This window comes from Callithrix jacchus, chromosome 10 (genome assembly GCF_049354715.1).
Source record: "Callithrix jacchus isolate 240 chromosome 10, calJac240_pri, whole genome shotgun sequence".
Taxonomy (NCBI): domain Eukaryota; kingdom Metazoa; phylum Chordata; class Mammalia; order Primates; family Cebidae; genus Callithrix; species Callithrix jacchus.
The window spans coordinates 55,740,264-55,757,378 of record NC_133511.1 but is presented as its reverse complement, the minus strand read 5'-3'; the positions used below and the strand labels follow the sequence as shown (position 1 = coordinate 55,757,378).

Sequence of the window (17,115 nt, the reverse complement as noted above, 5' to 3'; positions counted from 1 at the left end):
GCCAATGGAACACAGCAAAAATGATGTAGTAGTTGGGGCCTACACTACAAGAGGCCTTGCTTCCTCTCTCCTTCTTGAGACCCCAGCCATCAGAGACATGTAAATAAGTCTGGGCTAGCCTCCTGGAGAGCAAGAGAATATGTGGAGCAGAGCCTGTAGGTTTTAAGCTGAGATTAATCAAGCCTAGCCTAAGTAAGCAGTATCCATCCATCTAAACCTGACCTAAATCCTGCCTTTTAGAACACTGGGAGAGGCAAATTCAGCAAAGGCCCTAAAAGATTCTTCATGTTATTCTGGAATATGCAAAGAAGGCAAGATCCTGACTATACTTTGCCTGGGTCATTTCTCAAGGTTGTATTTGTAGTAAGCAACCTTGAAGAATGAGGTAATATTATTCCCCTCCAGGACAAAAAACAGGCGTCTTTGTAAAAATAAATTTCCCAATCTCAGTGTTCCATGGCTGTCATTCAAAACCACTGCATGTGCAGCATCCATTGGGTCCCTCTGTGTTTCTTCCATGGAATTCGGGAACCAAGAGAAACATACGTCACCGTGCTGACTAATGTTCATGCTGCTTTCCATGTCGTAATTATTTGAAGTTCTTTATTTATGATCCAGGAGTCTTGTGTCTTCTGCCAAAAATCTAAGACACAGTACAAGCTAACTTTTTAGCCTACAAACACAACACAATCTACTTGACATACACTTGTAAGCTAAACAAATGGTTGTTGTTATAAGCTACTGCATTTTTTTTTTGGCATATTTCTTTTTTTTTTATTGCATTTTACGTTTTGGGGTACATGTGCAGAGCATGCAATACAGTTGCATAGGTACACACATGGCAGTGTGTTTTGTTTGCTTTCTCCCCTTCACCCACCTTTGGCATTTCTCCCCAGGCTATCCCTCCCCACCTCCCCCTCCCACTGGCCCTCCCCTTTTCCCCCCAATAGACCCCAGTGTTTAGTACTCCCTCCCTGTGTCCATGTGTTCTCATTTTTCATCAGCCACCTATGAGTGAGAATATGCGGTGTTTCATTTTCTGTTCTTGTGTCAGTTTGCTGAGAATGATGTGCATTTTTAGTGGGTAGCAATAGATAACTGATAAAAATGCCTGCAGTAGAACTTGTCTACTAGTGGAATTCAACATGTGGTAAGTGATTTACAAGTGTAAAAATTTTTCTTTAAAATTTTACTGTTATTAAAATGTTAACTATTTTTAGCTATCTACTAAGTAGCAAGTGGTATCAGTTTTCCATTTACAACACCTATAAAATTAAACTGAAAAGTGAATTAATCTAAAGGAAAACGTTAACCATAATTCAAAGTGGTACGTTTATAACGTACTATGATGACAGAACATAAATGACCAATTATTAGGAATCACTGTACATATCCATATTGCTTCTTATTGAAATAAATGGGATACCAAAAAAGGATGCACCGTTAACATTAAGGTAGGCTGGCAGATCCTGAACGATGCTATACTCCAGATACTGTTGAGGAAAAATTTATCCTACCGTAACCCATACACATTTATGATAGTCTTTCTCAAATACAACCATTCAGGCGAAGAACTAAATGCTATTGGAACTACAAGCATTCTCTTGGAATGGGAAAATATATTTAACATAAAAGCAAATATTCAGTTTCTATTAAATCAGAGGAAAACCAGATGTCATGGGGAGCCAAGGCTGTCCATGACTCTGGGTGTTATTATGACACTGTCCATTTCTCCTAGCATTTCTTCATAGTAAAAATGTTAGTCCATAACAATCATCCATCTTTATGCTCCAGACTGGAAAACTCTAAGTCAATCACAAAACTTATGAATAACTGATAAAACGTGAGAAGAACTATGAAGAACTATGAAGACAATCACAAGACTTGAGAAGGACTATGAAGACTTCTTAAAGACAGCTGTGTTGAGAGATTCATAGAAATGATGGCCTGAAAGGTGCTTAAACTATTCAACCAACTTCTTTATTTCACCAAAAGAAAGTGAGGACTAGGGCAGGGCAAAATTTGTTCAAAATCACACAGCAAGTCAGTAGGGAGAGAAGTGAGACTCCAGATGTCTTATCTTTCCATTCAGCTTTCTTCCATGACTCAGTGTTCCCCCTCCCCCGGGTAGTTCCCCGGGTGAAATAGAGTATGTGACAGAGACATAAGTAGACTGGGATTTCGGAAAAAGCAGGTATCATTCCCCAAACTGCTTTTCCTTAGCAAAGAGAAGAGAAAGGTCTCCATACTGTTACTGTTACAGAATTTATATCCTAAAAATGTTACAGGACCCATATTATTCCCCAGAGCAAATATTTCTCTTAAGCAGGAAAGAAAAAAACCCTAAACTTTCTAAACAGTAATGCTAAACCAACATATTAATGTAAGTGTTTACCCACTTAGTCTCTTCCTTTTTGCACAAGGCTTTAGCTATACATGTTCTAAATTTCACTATTTGGGATCTTGATACCAATTAGACTTTTACATTTTATAGAAAATTAAAGAGCCAAGCTAAAGCTCCTTAAAATCTTTGCCTGAGCTGTGAAGGTTGTCTATAATGATTTTAGACACATGTTAACACTTATAAATCCATCTAGAAGAAAATTCAGGTTAGCACATTCTTAACTATGCTTACTATCATAGTGAAAGATACAGAAGTCCATAGCATTCCACATTTTCTGCCTGTTGGTCATCACCTCAGTGTGCTCTTGGCACCTCAGTTATGGAATATCCCACCATTCTTCCTTATGAGGTGCTCTTGCTCCTCTGTTGCCTATATCAGTGACTGGAACCACCATCTCCACATGTGCTCAAGCCAGAGACCTAGGCATCATCTGACTTTTCCCACTGTTTATTCTTCCACCCTTGACCAGCATTTACCCAGCCAACTAATTGCAAGTTCATCAAACTACACCATCTCAATATGTCTTTGAGATCACCCCTGCTCACACTGACTCTGTCTCTATAAAACTTCCCTGGCTCAGCCGGGCGTGGTGGCTCAAGCCTGTAATCCCAGCACTTTGGGAGGCCGAGGCAGGTGGATCAAGAGAGATCGAGACCATCCTGGTCAACATGGTGAAACCCCGTCTCTACTAAATATACAAAAAATTAGCTGGGCATGGCGGCGTGTGCCTGTAATCCCAGCTACTCAGGAGGCTGAGGCAGGAGAATTGCCTGAACCCAGGAGGCGGAGGTTGCGGTGAGCCGAGATTGCGCCCTTGCACTCCAGCCTGGGTAACAAGAGCGAAACTCCGTCTCAAAAAAAATTCCCTGGCTCAAAGCATCATCAGCTCTCTGCTGAAGTACTGATATACTCCTACGATAGCTGCCCTGCTCTAAGCTGAGTTCCTTTAAAATCCATTTTCTCTCACTGCCACTAAAATTAGCCACTTGAGTTAACCAGTTCTTATCACTGGCTTTATAAAAACATTCAGTGTCACATACATTCAGGATAAAAATCTGAGCTCCTTCGCAGTTTTTACAAACCTCTCTGAGATCTTATCCCTCTCCATATTTCTAGCTTCATCTTCTGTAACTCTCCATTTTATTAATATTAAATTACTTATAGTTCCTCCTGATTGTGCATGCTTCCCCCACACTCCCCATGGAGCACTTACAGGTTCTCCACCCCTCCCTCAACTGTTCTTTTCTTAGTTACCTCCTATTCATCAAACTTAGTTCCAACATGGATCCTTCCAGGCAGCTTGGTACTCTCCTTCCATTCCCAGGCTGGGTAAAGTGCAATGAGTCCTCCCATTTGATTCTGTACAAAGTTTTCTCATAGTACTTTTCATGTTACATGTATCTTAAAAAATATAAGGTACATAACATATTTTGATACAGGCATGCAATGCATAATAATCACCATAGTAAATGGGTATCTAGCATCTCAAGTATTTATCTTTTGTGTTACAAACAATCCAATTATGTAAATTTTGTTATTTAAAAATGTAGAATTGAATTATTATTGACTATAGTCTGTTTTCCTATAAAATACCAGATATTCCTCAGTGTTTGTGTGCCTCTGTCTCACAAACTATAGCCTTCTTGAGACTTGAGGTATTTCTGTCATCCCACATCTAGCATAGTATTTTTCAACTCTGGCTAAACAGTGGAATCACTGGGAAATTTTTTTAAAGAAAACAAAAAACAATACTCAAGCTTCACTCTAAACTAATTGGAATCTCAGAGATAGAGCAAGACACACTCCTTGCCTAAGACTTTGAACCTGGCTGTTTCCTATTCCTGAAAACCTCTTTTCCACATGGCTCACTCCCCTTTCTTTAAGTCTTTGTTTCAGATGCTGCTTTTTCAAAGAGGTCTACTCTAGTCATTCTATTTAAACTTATAATCACCTTTCCAGTAAGCTTTCCAATCTTTTAATTAATAACATATATCATTCTGTCATATAATAAAATTCAATTTTTTAATCTGGTTATTGTTTACTGTCTGCCTCCCCAAATGCATAATCTATTTTGTTTATTAATGCAGTATCAATGCCTGCCACATAATAGGTGTTTATCTATCTTTCTAGCTATCTATATTTATTTATCTACTTTTCTCTAAAAAGACTGAATGAATTATATTTATAATCTATTTTAGTGGAAACAGATGTTTATAAAGTACTGAAAGCCTGTGGAAGTGAAGCTGATTAATGATGCTTCTAGGAATCAGAAAATGCTTCACTGAGGAGGTGATGATCAAGCTGAGACTTGAAGAATTTTCTAGACAGAAAAAGAGGGTAAGTTATGGAAATAAAGTGCCTAAGAAGCACCAAGCTCAGAGTCCAACACATTGCAGTCACTTCTTACGGTCTTGTTAACCAACCCCAAAAGACGATTCAGGCAGAGGAAACAGCAAGTGCACAAAAATGAGGAAAGGCATGAACTCTTTGGGATAGGTGAGGTTTGCAAGTAATAAAGATAAAAGTTGAATTGATAAATTTTGGCTAAATTAGATAATTTGTTTATTAGATAATTTATTTCTGCAAATGATATAAAGAATCTCCACGGGTTTTGGGTATCTCATTGTAGATTTGCCTACAATATTAAAAACTGTTAGAGCTGCTTACTATCATTAATATACTTATGGCCCATATCTTCTTATTAGTTTTAACATATACCTTGTGATATGGTTCACTGTGTTCCCATCCAAATATCAACTTGAATCATATCTCCCAGAATTCCTATATGTTGTGGGAAGGACCCAGAGGAAGGTAATTGAATCATGGGGTCCAGTCTTCCCTGTGCTATTCTTGTGATACTAAGTCTCAAGAAATCTGACAGGTTTATCAGGGGTTTTGGCTTTTGCTTCTTTCTCATTTTTCTCTTGCTGCTAACATGTAAGAAGTGACTTTCATCTCCTGATATGATTGTGAGTCCCCCCCAGCCATGTGGAATTATAAGCAAAATTAAACCTCTTTTTGTTTCCAGTTTTGGGTATGTCTTTATCAGCAGTGTGAAAATGAACTAATACAGTAAATTGGTACCAGGAGTGGGGTGTTGTTGAAAAGATACCCAAAAACATGCAAGCAACTTTGGAACTGGGAAACAGGAAGAGGTTGGAACAGTTTGGAGGGCTCAGAAGAAGACAAGAAAATGTGGGAAAGTTTGGAACTTCCTAGAGACTTACTGAATGACTTTGCTCAAAATGCTGAGCTATACAGACAATAAGGTTCGGGCTAAGGTGGTCTCAATGGAGATGGGAAACATGTTTAGAACTGGAGTAAAGGTAACTGTTGTTATGTTTTAGCCAGGAGACTGCTGGCATTTTGCCCCTGCACTAGAGATTTGTGGAACTTTGAACTTGCCAGAGATGGTCTGGCAGAAGAAATTTTTGAGCAGCAAAGCATTCAAAAGGTGACTTGGGTGTTTAAAGCATTCCACTTTAAAAGGAAAACAGAGCATAAAAGTTCAGAAAATTTGCAGTCTAACAATACAGTAAAAAAGAAAATTCAAGTTTTTGAGGAGAAATTCAGGCTGGCTGCATAAATTTGCATAAGCATCCAGGAGCCTAATGTTAATCCCTGAAACTACAGGGAAAATGTCATGTCAGAGACCTTCACAGTAGCCCCTCCCATCACAGGGCCAGAGACCCAGGAAGAAAAGTGGTTTTGTGGGCTGGGCCCAGGGTCCCCATGCTGTGTGCAGCCTAGGGACTTGATGCCCTGTCCCATGAAAGGGGCCAACATAGAGCTCAGACTGTGGCTTCAGAGGGTAGAAGCCCCATGTCTTGGCAGCTCTCATGTGGTGTTGAGCCTGCAGGTGCACAGAGGTCAAGAACTGAGGTTTTGAAACCTCTACCTAAATTTCAGAAGATGTATCAAAATACCTGGATGCCCAGGCAAAAGTTTGCTGCATTAGCAGGGTCCTCATGGAGAACTCTGCTAGGGTGGCACAAAAGGGAAATGTGGGGTCAGAGCCCCCACACAGAGCCCTCACTGGGGCACTGCTTAGTGGAGCTGTGAAAGAGGGCCACCATCCTCCAGACTCCAGAATGGTATCCACCAACAGCTAGCACTGTGCACGTGGAGACCCCCAGACACTCAATGCTAGCCATAAAAACAGCCAGGAGGGAGGCTGTACCCTGCAAAGCCACAGAGGCAGAGCTGCACAAGATCATGGGAACCCATCTATTGCATCAGTGTGACCTGGATGTGAGACCTGGAGTCAAAGGAGATCATTTTGGAGATTTAAAATTTGACTTCCCCACTGGATCAAAGGGTATCCCTTTGATTTGGCCAATTTCTCCCATTTGGAATGGCTGTATTTACCCAATAACTATACCTCCATTGTATGTAGGAAGTAACTGGCTTGCTTTTGATTTTATAGGCTCATAGGTGAAAGGGACTTGCCTTGTTTCAGAAGAGACTTTGGACTTCTGGGTTAATGCTGAAATGAGATAAGACTTTGGGGGACTGAAGGCATATCTGGTTTTGAAATGTGAAGATATGAGATTTGGAGGGGACAGGGGTGGAATGATAACAGTTTGGCTGTGTCCCCACCTAAATCTCAACTTGAATTGTATCTGCCAGAATTCCCATGTGTTGTGGGAGGGATCCAGGAAGAGATAATTGAATCATGGTGGCCAGTCTTTCCTAAGCTATTCTTGGAATAGTGAATAAGTCTCACGAGATCTGATGGATTCATCAGGGTTTCTGATTTTGCTTCTTTCTGATTTTTCTCTTGCCACTGCCTTTTAAGAAGTGTCTTTCACCTCCCACCATGATTCTGAGACCTCCCCAGCCATGTGGAACTGTAAGTCCAACTAACCTCTTTTTGTTCCCAGTTTTGGGTACATCTTTATCAGCAGTGTGAAAATGAACTATACACCTTACATCATTCACGTGTGTGTGTGTGCGCGCGTGTGTGTGTTTCTTTTCAACACAACTAATCCTAAGCTTTAGTAGTATAAAAAGGGTCCCATGATTTTTCTATTGTAAAAATATGGTTTTTCTATAAGACGCTAACCAATTGCACTTTTATTCAAAACTCAATAATACACAGTGCAAAAAGTTTCCTGTGAGAAGCAGTATAAAAACTGCTGGGGTTTTGTTGAAGAGGAAAGAAAAACTTTCAGCAGTTCCATCGTTAAACTATAATGAAAGATTAGTAGTAATTAATCATACAATGAAAAGAGGGGAGGGAGAACATTCCAAAAATAGAACATATGAGCAAGAGCCCAGAAGCATAAGAAAGAATGACCCAGTGTGAGGATGTTAAGTATATGTTGCTATAAAATGGTAAGAATGTGGGGAAATTGGCAGGGTGAGTCTATGGAATATGAATATGATGCTTAAGATGCTCAAGTGATAAAAGTTATGATATGCTGAGGAGTTTGGAATACATCATAAAGTATTAGGCAGTCATAAACTAGGGAACTTACAGGAAGTAGGTAGAAGAGCAGAGGGACCAGTTAAGTGATTTTGATAAGAATACTTTAGGCAAGGGATGATAAAGGACTAAATTAAAGCAATGTTAATCCAGAGAGAGAATAACAGATGGAGGCATACTTGACAATACTTGGTGGCTGGTGGAATGTGGGGGCTGATGGAGAATGAGATGTCTGGGATAACTCCCAAATCTCTGGTTTGAGCAGCTGAATGCCTGGAAGGTGCCACTCACCGTGAAAGTGAGTATAAGAGAAGGAGGGAAAAGATGATGAGCAAGTTTTGGGCATGTGAAGTTTGAGATGCTATAGAATATGTCTTGTTGGCAGACTTCTAGAACTCAGGGGGAGTAACTGGGCTACTGATTTAAGTGAGGAAATAGTATAAGCACCTTCAATCCTCAGTAGTTAATTAAAGTGTGTATTTCCAAATACAATACACCAAGGGTTTGCCGTAACATTCTATGGATTTCACCAAGCCTCAGACATTTTCCTGGATCATAAATCATGCTTAAAGACATGGAGAAAATGTATATTAAAACAAATATAAATAATCTAAGGTCGGGACTATAAAATTTGCATAGATTTTTAAGATAAAAGCAGTCTCCAAACAAATTGCTGATTCTTTGACTTGTACAGTCTCAGTCTCAGACTATGTTACCTCTTCCACACAGAACTCTTGAGACATGTGTTTGCCCTCCTCTGTCTTTGGTCCTTTAGTGAAAACACTGAAACAAGACTGTACTAAAGCAGTTCACAGGCTCTGTGTGATTTGGGTCCCAGTGAGCAGCCCATTCAAGAGGTCAACCTAGAAGAATTCAACACACCTCCTAGCTGCGAGTAAAAGGCAGCAAGCTGCTGCTGTTCTCTCATTCCACTCTGTCTCCTCCTATTTTGAAAGACTGAAAAAATCCCCATTGAACACTGAAATGTGGAAAGGAACAGCAAGCTATTTGGACATTATAGTTCCTTTGTCATGAATATAGTATTTGGGTTTCAATTTCATCCTTACCCTATGCAAGATAAATCATTCACTTCAATTCACTTTAGGAGTTACCTGCTAAGAGGTCAAATGGTTCTTTTATATTTGGTTGTTACCTGCTGCCTGCAAAATACATATGATAAAGTGTAAAAAAATTCCTTTTACCATCAGGTACCCTAAATGTAAAGAAAGTCAGAATACTGAGTGTTCAACTAATAGAGTTTCAGTAGTAGAAAATGTATTTTCAGAAGTGCTAAAACCAGTTAATGAAAGATCTTCTGTATGACAGAATGAAAAAGCCATTCTGTCTTTACACAAAATGACTCCAGTATTTGTGATTAAACAGCTGCTCTCCCTTTTTTTATGGTGGAACTCATTATTTTATTTCCTTTTACAAATATTTGATGAATTGAAGTACCACATTAGCAAACAATAATTAGGAGAAGTTCAGTCGTCTTTTTCCAATTAGAAACTTTCCTTTCTTGACCTATGATACAAATTATGATATGAACACAAAAGACATTCTATGTTTGGAAGTCTGGGGGAGTCAGTTTTTCTCTCTCTCATTTTCCTCATTCCAGCCAGGCCTCTCTTAGTAAAGGAAAATCTTATCACCACATACTATATTTATTTCTTCCATAAACCATTCTCGTGATTATTCCTGCAGCATTAAGACTGTATATATACATATATATATATATATACACATATATACATGTATATACACAAACACATATATACGTATATATACATGTATATATATATACGTATATATGTGTTTGTGTATTTTTATATATATATGTATATATATGTGTGTGTGTATTTTTTCTATAAAGGAACATGAAAAGAGGATAAGAATCATTTAAAAGAAATTATTGAGCACAACTATGGGACAACTCTGCTAACTACTTCTCAAATTTAATTTAACTTTAAAAATATGATAGACATTACTATTCCAACTTTATAATATAGCTCTCATGCAAAATCTATACTGAATTATAGGAGAAATCTGAGTATTAATTATTTTTAAAAAATAACTTGGCCATCTTTTAAGAGAAAACTTTAAAAAATATCAACATTTATTTAGTACTTGTATTCACAAATAAAGAAATTAGAGCTCTCAGTTAAAGTAGAAACCTACTAGAAAGTGTCAGGACTATGATTTAAACTCTGGCCTGTCTGATAAAAAAGAAAAGCTAGCAAGATGAAGTTAGGTGAAATTTACTATCGCTTTACATTCTATCCGAGAAGCTGAATTTGATTGAATAAATATCTGAAAACCAGGATAAGTTCTTGAGTAAAAAGGCAATGTAATGACTTCTTGAGTAAAAAGGCAATGTAATGAAAATTATATTTTTCATTACATTGAAAAGGGTACATATATATCATATATACCCTGGTTTTCAGGTATATATAATATGTATTTTAAGTTAAAAGAGTCAGTGTTTTCCAAAATAATATTAAGGAAGTATAACCATAATTACACAGTGGCAATAAATTAGGGCCAATTATATATAAAAAATTGTGTATATCCATATATATTAACCTCCATAGCTCTATCTATACGTCTGTCAATGAATCACAGCAGCCAAAAGCTGAGGGGTGACTTTACAATCTTATAGCTATAGAAAAGACTATTTCATAAATTATGAGACTAGATGTCCTGTTCTAATAAGGTCAAGATGAACAAAAAGAGTTTTGAATGGGAATGGCAAAAAGTGGGATTTAGACTGGACACAATTTTATCCTTGCGGGTTAGTACAGGTGTTTCAGTAAGTAGTTCAGCTAAGGGTCAGGTGTCTTCCTGATTCTATTTCATCTCTCCTAAAGGAGCTGCCTAATATCAGATGCTGTCAAGAGTAAGAAATGTCAATTTCATGGCTTTGCTTATGCTTGACCCAATAAAAGAAAGTAATGAGAACTTCAAGTTTCCTTTTGAGGTCTGTTCTAATCTGATGATTTTGTAATTTTTATACTTCATTTCATCATTGAAATACTGAGAATGGTGGCAGATCCTATCAATGACAGTTCAGTGGTTCCAGATCTTTCAATTGCAGTTAAGATAATATTGTTCTTAAGTGTATCTGAAAGCAGCATGGCCAATCTGCTCCACATGGCAGCATATGAATAAGAGCATTTGCTTCTAATTCCACCCACCACTGCCCCCTCTCTCTGCTGCTTTTAAAAGCGTCTGCTATCACAGACGCAGAAGATATGTCACTTTGAAAAACTGCTTTGTTTGAAAGAGCTGCATTTCACGTCTGTCATCTCTTTAAAGTAAAGCTCAAGTTCACTTTCAGGCAACTCCAGTGAAATGAAGAGAGGAATTCTTACAAGGTCCATTTTTGTTTTAAGGGTTAAGTCTAAAAGAAATACTCTCTACCTTAACACACCCTAAGGTTATGGTTTTTGACTATATGTTTGATGTATACAAAAGAATACATGGAATGTAAAGAAAAGTTCTGAAGCACAGTAATGAAATTAACATCAACTTTAAAATCAGAATGGTAAATATTGTTGTATGAGTTTTGCTTCATTCTTCTATCTGTATCTCTTATGATTTATCAGCTCTCCTAAATTTTTTAGCTCTTTTTGATTTTATGATTTTAGCATTTATATACAAATCTACCCGCAAATATTAATATATTGTTCAAATTTGCTTGTTTTTGACCTTCATGAAAGTGTTATCAGACTATATGCAGTTTTTCTTGACTTGCTCAACATCATTCCATTCAATTTTATGTTTCAAAGAGTCATTCATGTTTATTTTTAATGCTATGCATTATTCCATTATGTGAATATTCCATAAATTATATTTTTATTCTCTTGTTGATATACATTTATATTATGTTCACTTCGTGTTTTACTTTTTCCTTTTAGAAACAAAGCTACTATGGGCAATGGACATTTACAAGAATTTTTCTACAGTGTATATATCTAGGAGTACAATTGCTAAGTCATAATGTTCAACTTTATCATATAATGTCAATTTGTTTTCTAAAATGGTTATGCCCACGAGTAGTATAAAAGAAACAACCTCAATAGCATTTTACAATATCAGGATTCCTAATTTGATGCCTATATAATTAAGTTTAAAATGGTATTGGGCTTAATTTGGATTCCTTTCTTATTTGAAGTCTGGCATTTTGATATACTATATATTCACTATTTGTTTACCTTTTTAAAAAAATGTTTGATGATGTCTGTTGACCATTTTTCTGTTGTATTTTCTATTTTTATTTTTGTTGACCTGCAAGAGTTCTACATATATTCATAGCTCAATGTAATCTCAAATATCTTGGATCAAGTGATAATACTCAATCCTCAGCCTCCCAAGTAACTGGGACTACAGGTGGGTGTAACTATGCCTGGCTATTTATTTTTTTTTTTTTTGTAGAGACAGCTTCCTGCTATGTTGCCCAGGTTAGTCTCAAACTCCTGGCCTCAGGCAATCTTCCTGCCTTAGTCTCCCAAACTGCTGAAATTACAAGTATGAGCCACTGTACCCCACCCAGCATTCCTTTAATGTAGTTGAGTTCAACATCTTTTCAATTATGAGTTCATAGTTTTTTTAAGATATCATTCCTAATGACAGAATCATAATAATATTATGCTATATTTTTTCTAAAATGTTTAATATTTTGCCTTTTTATTGATGTATTTAATCAAAAGTTTGTTCATTTTTACGTATGATGTGAGATAGGAATTATTTTAATTTTTTATTTGCTTATGCTTGTGTCAAGCATAAGCAAATAAAATAAATTAATTTTTCATATTTTCATATATTTGCCCCACTACTATGTATAAATTGGCTTTCTTTTTTTTTTTTGTTCTGAGCCATATGATATATGATATTTCTGTCACATAGCAAGTTTTCATGAAGTTAGCAAATACTTATACTATTTGCCAGATACTCTTTTAAGTGATTTGTAAATAATTAACTCATTAAATCCTCATATACGAGGTAGGTACTATTAGGATTACTTTTTTAATAATCAGGAAATTGAGGCATGTATAGGTTAGAAAATTGGCTCTAGAACTGGTGTTCTTACCTTCTGTTTCAAGGTTTTTTTGTTTGTTTGGTCGATACGTTTATGTAACCCTGAAACCACACTGTCATCAGTAGAATTTGTTTAGTATAATTGATGTCTGCTAGGCCAAGTACCCCCACGTAATTTTTCTTCTTGGAAGTATCATGGGTATGTATTCCTTGCCCTTAACTCTTCTCATGTACATTTTAATCAGGTTGTCCAGCTCCTCAAAACATCCTCTTAAGATTTTTATAGGAATTGAATTGAATCTACAGATCAATTTGGAAGGAATATTTTTGTTGTGTTGAATATTTATATCCATGACCATAGCATGCCATTGTATTTAAGTCTTCTTTAGTAAATTTCAATAAATGTTTTTACATAGTTTTTTGCATATATTTAGTTTGATTAACTCCTATGTAACTTATTTTGTTGCTGTTGTTTTATTTGTATTGTACAAGGAGATGGTTTACCATACTACTACTAGAAACAGCAGCACATTGTTTAAATCTTCTGTAACTTTACTAATTTTTTTATCTCTTGACATTAAAAGGTATCTTATAGGCTTGACGCTGTGAGCTGACACTTGTAATCCTAGCACTTTGGGAGGCTGAGGTGGGTGAATCACTTGAGGCCAAGAGTTTGAGACACCCTGGGCAACATGGTGAAACCTTGTCTCTACTAAAAATACAAAAGCTAGCCAGGCATGGTGGTACATGCTTGTAATCCCAGGTACTTGGGTGTCTGAGGCAGGAGAATTGCTTGAACCTAGAGGTGGAGGTTGCAATGAGCCAAGATCATGCCACTGCACTAGAGCCTGGGTAATAGAGTAAGACTCTGTCTCAAAATATTTAAATAAAAAAGCTATTTTATAATTAAATATTAATTGTGATAGTGGATTTATTAACTTCTCTATGTGTACCATTTCTCTTTATATACATTAAGGATATTTTATTAAGTACACATAAATTCACAATATATATCTACGAAATAAGCATGTTATCATTATATAATGATCTTCTTTAACTCTAATAGTCTATTTTGTCTTAAGTCGATTTTGTCTGACATTTATAAGCCACCTCAGCTTTATTTTGCTTAGCAGTTGCCTATCACATATTTGTTTCATTTGTTAACTTTCAAACTTTGTGAGTCTTCATATTTTAGGCTCATTGCTTCTTAGCCTTTTGGCTAAGATCAAGTGTAGGCTATGTCTTTTCAAATGGCACATTAGGTGAGCTTTTAAAATCATTTAAATGTCAATTTTTGTCTTTTAACTGGGAAGTTGAATCTATTTATATTTGTATGAGTATTGTTATACTTGAAATTATTTTTCTATATTTTTTGTTTCTGTCATGATCTTTTGCTTTGTATTCTTCATGATTTTTTTGATTGATTAGAATTTTTTGTTTATTACATTTCATTCCTCTACTAGTTAAGACTTGAAATCTGATTACTCCTCCGTTAATACAGTAATCTTACATCAGTTTCCCACCTTGATAGGTTTTCAAAGCTTATCAGTAAAATCAGAAAGATCAATCGCTTTTTTGCAGACACTTGAATCATTTTCTTCCAGGGAAATTTAGCCTCCTAATATCTTATTTTGCACTGCTCCCTGGTCTAGTTCAAGTCACTGTTTTTATGCTAGAGTGCAAGAAGTACATATCCAGGTGACAACCTTTTGTCTCTACAATTTAAGAAGAAAAATCCCTTTCGGCTATTGTGATTACAAAGCAGCAGAAGGAACTTGAACTACAAAGCTAGAAAATCCCGAATTTATTTTCTTATGTGTTCTGGCTTTAACTGAGAAAGGATCTGAGTCTTTTTGTCACTAATTACTTTCATTTCTCTCCCTTGTAAGAATTTTATGGGATAATTTCTAATGAAAAGAAGGTACCCAAGACTTCTCTCATTCCATCATATCTGATACCTCTGTTACACATTCCCATGACCTCTGAGCCAACATTTATTACTATTAAAACAAAAATTCAAGCCTCACGATATATGCAGCCTACTATGTAGATGTATTTCTGTCATGACTTTAATTTTTTTCTCATGAACATTTATTTTCACAAACAAATAATATATTCTTGACAAGATTTAGATGTGTTTTTCTGGTTTTTAAAAATGCAGGTCTGGCATTTAAAAGTCCCCAGTACATCTGATAGCTGACTTGCTCCAAGCTCCTAACTCCACTGAGTGGGCAGGTTTATTCCTCGGTCAGATGAACTCCTGCAGTGTTTGGCAAAATATTCCAAGAATTTGGCTTTCACTCCTATGAATTTAAAGAACTCCATGAAAACCCTGCTCATTATATCATTCAGTCTTTGCTATTTAGCTTTATTCTTACTGGTTTTAAAAAATAATCACTTGCATTTTTGTAAAGAAATTGATACCATTTTTCTCAGGAGCCCCACTACCTCATGCCTTCTTACAGATCACCTGAACTGCTGTGATCATAACTAGATTTGGCTTTCAATCACTCCTCTTTCCAGTGCACCTCCTATTATGATAGCATCATTCTTCTGCTTAGCAAGCCCAAACATCTTAGGGTGACCTACATAGCTATCGGCTTTGTGAATGCCATAATCCCAGCATCATTCCTCCTCATTCCTTCCACACACACTGTTCCAGGCTCACCACTTTTATTGACATTCCCTAAATATGACTCACTATTCTGCCTCTCCATTCAACTAACATTTATTGAGCACCTACTATGTGCCAAACACTGGGGATACAGAGAATAAGAAGATGAAATTTCATTCCTCAATCCATGGTGTCCACCATATTTAAAATAACCCTCTAGCAACTCCTACTAATCTTCCAAAACATACTCACACATCATCTTCTTTTCAGCCTCACCCCCAACCACCTCATTTGCACAATGAATCATCATTCTTTTGCATTCTTAGTGTTTCTATGATGGTGACAAGATAATTAGAATTTGTGTTTGCATTACCAAATTTTTTCTTACTCCCTAATTCCAAACAGGTAGCTATGATTTATCCCAGGCCTCTGGATTCTGAAAAGGCTCAGGGCAGAATCAACCTAAATTTACAGACTCTGAAGCCCTTTTGCTAGAGGCATTTGAACCAGAGCAACTCCACATTGAATACGGGCTGGGTAAAATGAGGCTAAGACCTGCTGAGCTGCATTCCCAGTGAGTTAAGGCATTCTAAGACACAGGATAAGATAGGAGGTCAGCACAAGATACAAGTCATAAAGACCTTGCTGATAAAACAGTTTGCAGTAAAGAAGCTGGCCAAAACCCAGCAAAATCGAGACAGCAATGAGGGTGACCTCTGGTCATCCTTACTGCTACACTCCCACCAGTGCCATGACAGTTTATAAATGCCACGGCCACATCGGGAAGTTACCCAAATGGTCTAGAAAATGGGAGGGATGAGTAATCCACCCCTTGTTTAGCATATAATAAAAATAATAATAATTAACATTAAAATGAGCAACCAGCAGCCTTTGGGAATGCTCTGTCTATGGAGCAGCCATTCTTTTATTCCTCTGCTTTCTTAATAAACTTGCTTTCACTTTACTCTATTGACTCACCCTGAATTCTTTCTTGCCTGAGATCCAAGAACCCTCTCTTGGAGTCTGGATCGGGAGATCTTTCTGGTAGTGTCTTTCTGGCGACCACAGAAGAGACAATAGTGAGGAAACCCCTGACCCAAAGACTAACTTCAGGTAAGTGGTGGGGTCTGGCAACACTTTCAAAGTACTATTCTAGGTGCCCTGACTTTGGAGAGGGAGTGGACATGTTGTGGCTGACAGGCAGAAGGTAAAGAAGAAAGAGAGTGTCTTTGAGATGCTGGAATGTGAGCAGAGGAGAATGCAGGAGCTTGAGATGAAAATAAAGGACTGTGGGTTCAGAGAGACAGCAAATCTGAAGAAACAGTTGGGAGTTGCCTGTAGAGAAGTCAAAACCTAGAGAATGGGATTCTCAGCTTCGCTAATGATTTCTACTCCCTAAGCATATCAGAGAAGCAAGAAGGCATGAGATCGTCAAAGTTTAAGCAACGTACTTGTATCTTCAGGAAAATCAGTGTATGGTATTAATCAGTCACTCTAGAAGCTCAGTCCTGTGAAAAGTCAGTATTGTGAAAAATACTCACAACATTTCACAGTACTAGGGTGGGAGAAGGAGAACAAATCCCTTATAACTGGATATCTAGAATTCTCCTAGAGAATATTGAAGGTTAATCA

General features: G+C 37.0%; 1 protein-coding gene and 1 pseudogene across 31 annotated transcripts in view; one reads left to right on the top strand and one right to left on the bottom strand.

Moving 5' to 3' along the window:
- DLG2 (discs large MAGUK scaffold protein 2) overlaps positions 1 to 17,115 on the bottom strand; it is a 2,299,762-nt gene that overhangs the window by 1,148,250 nt on the left and 1,134,397 nt on the right. The window lies entirely within an intron of this gene.
- Positions 14,069 to 14,165, top strand: LOC118145841 (U2 spliceosomal RNA; annotated as a pseudogene).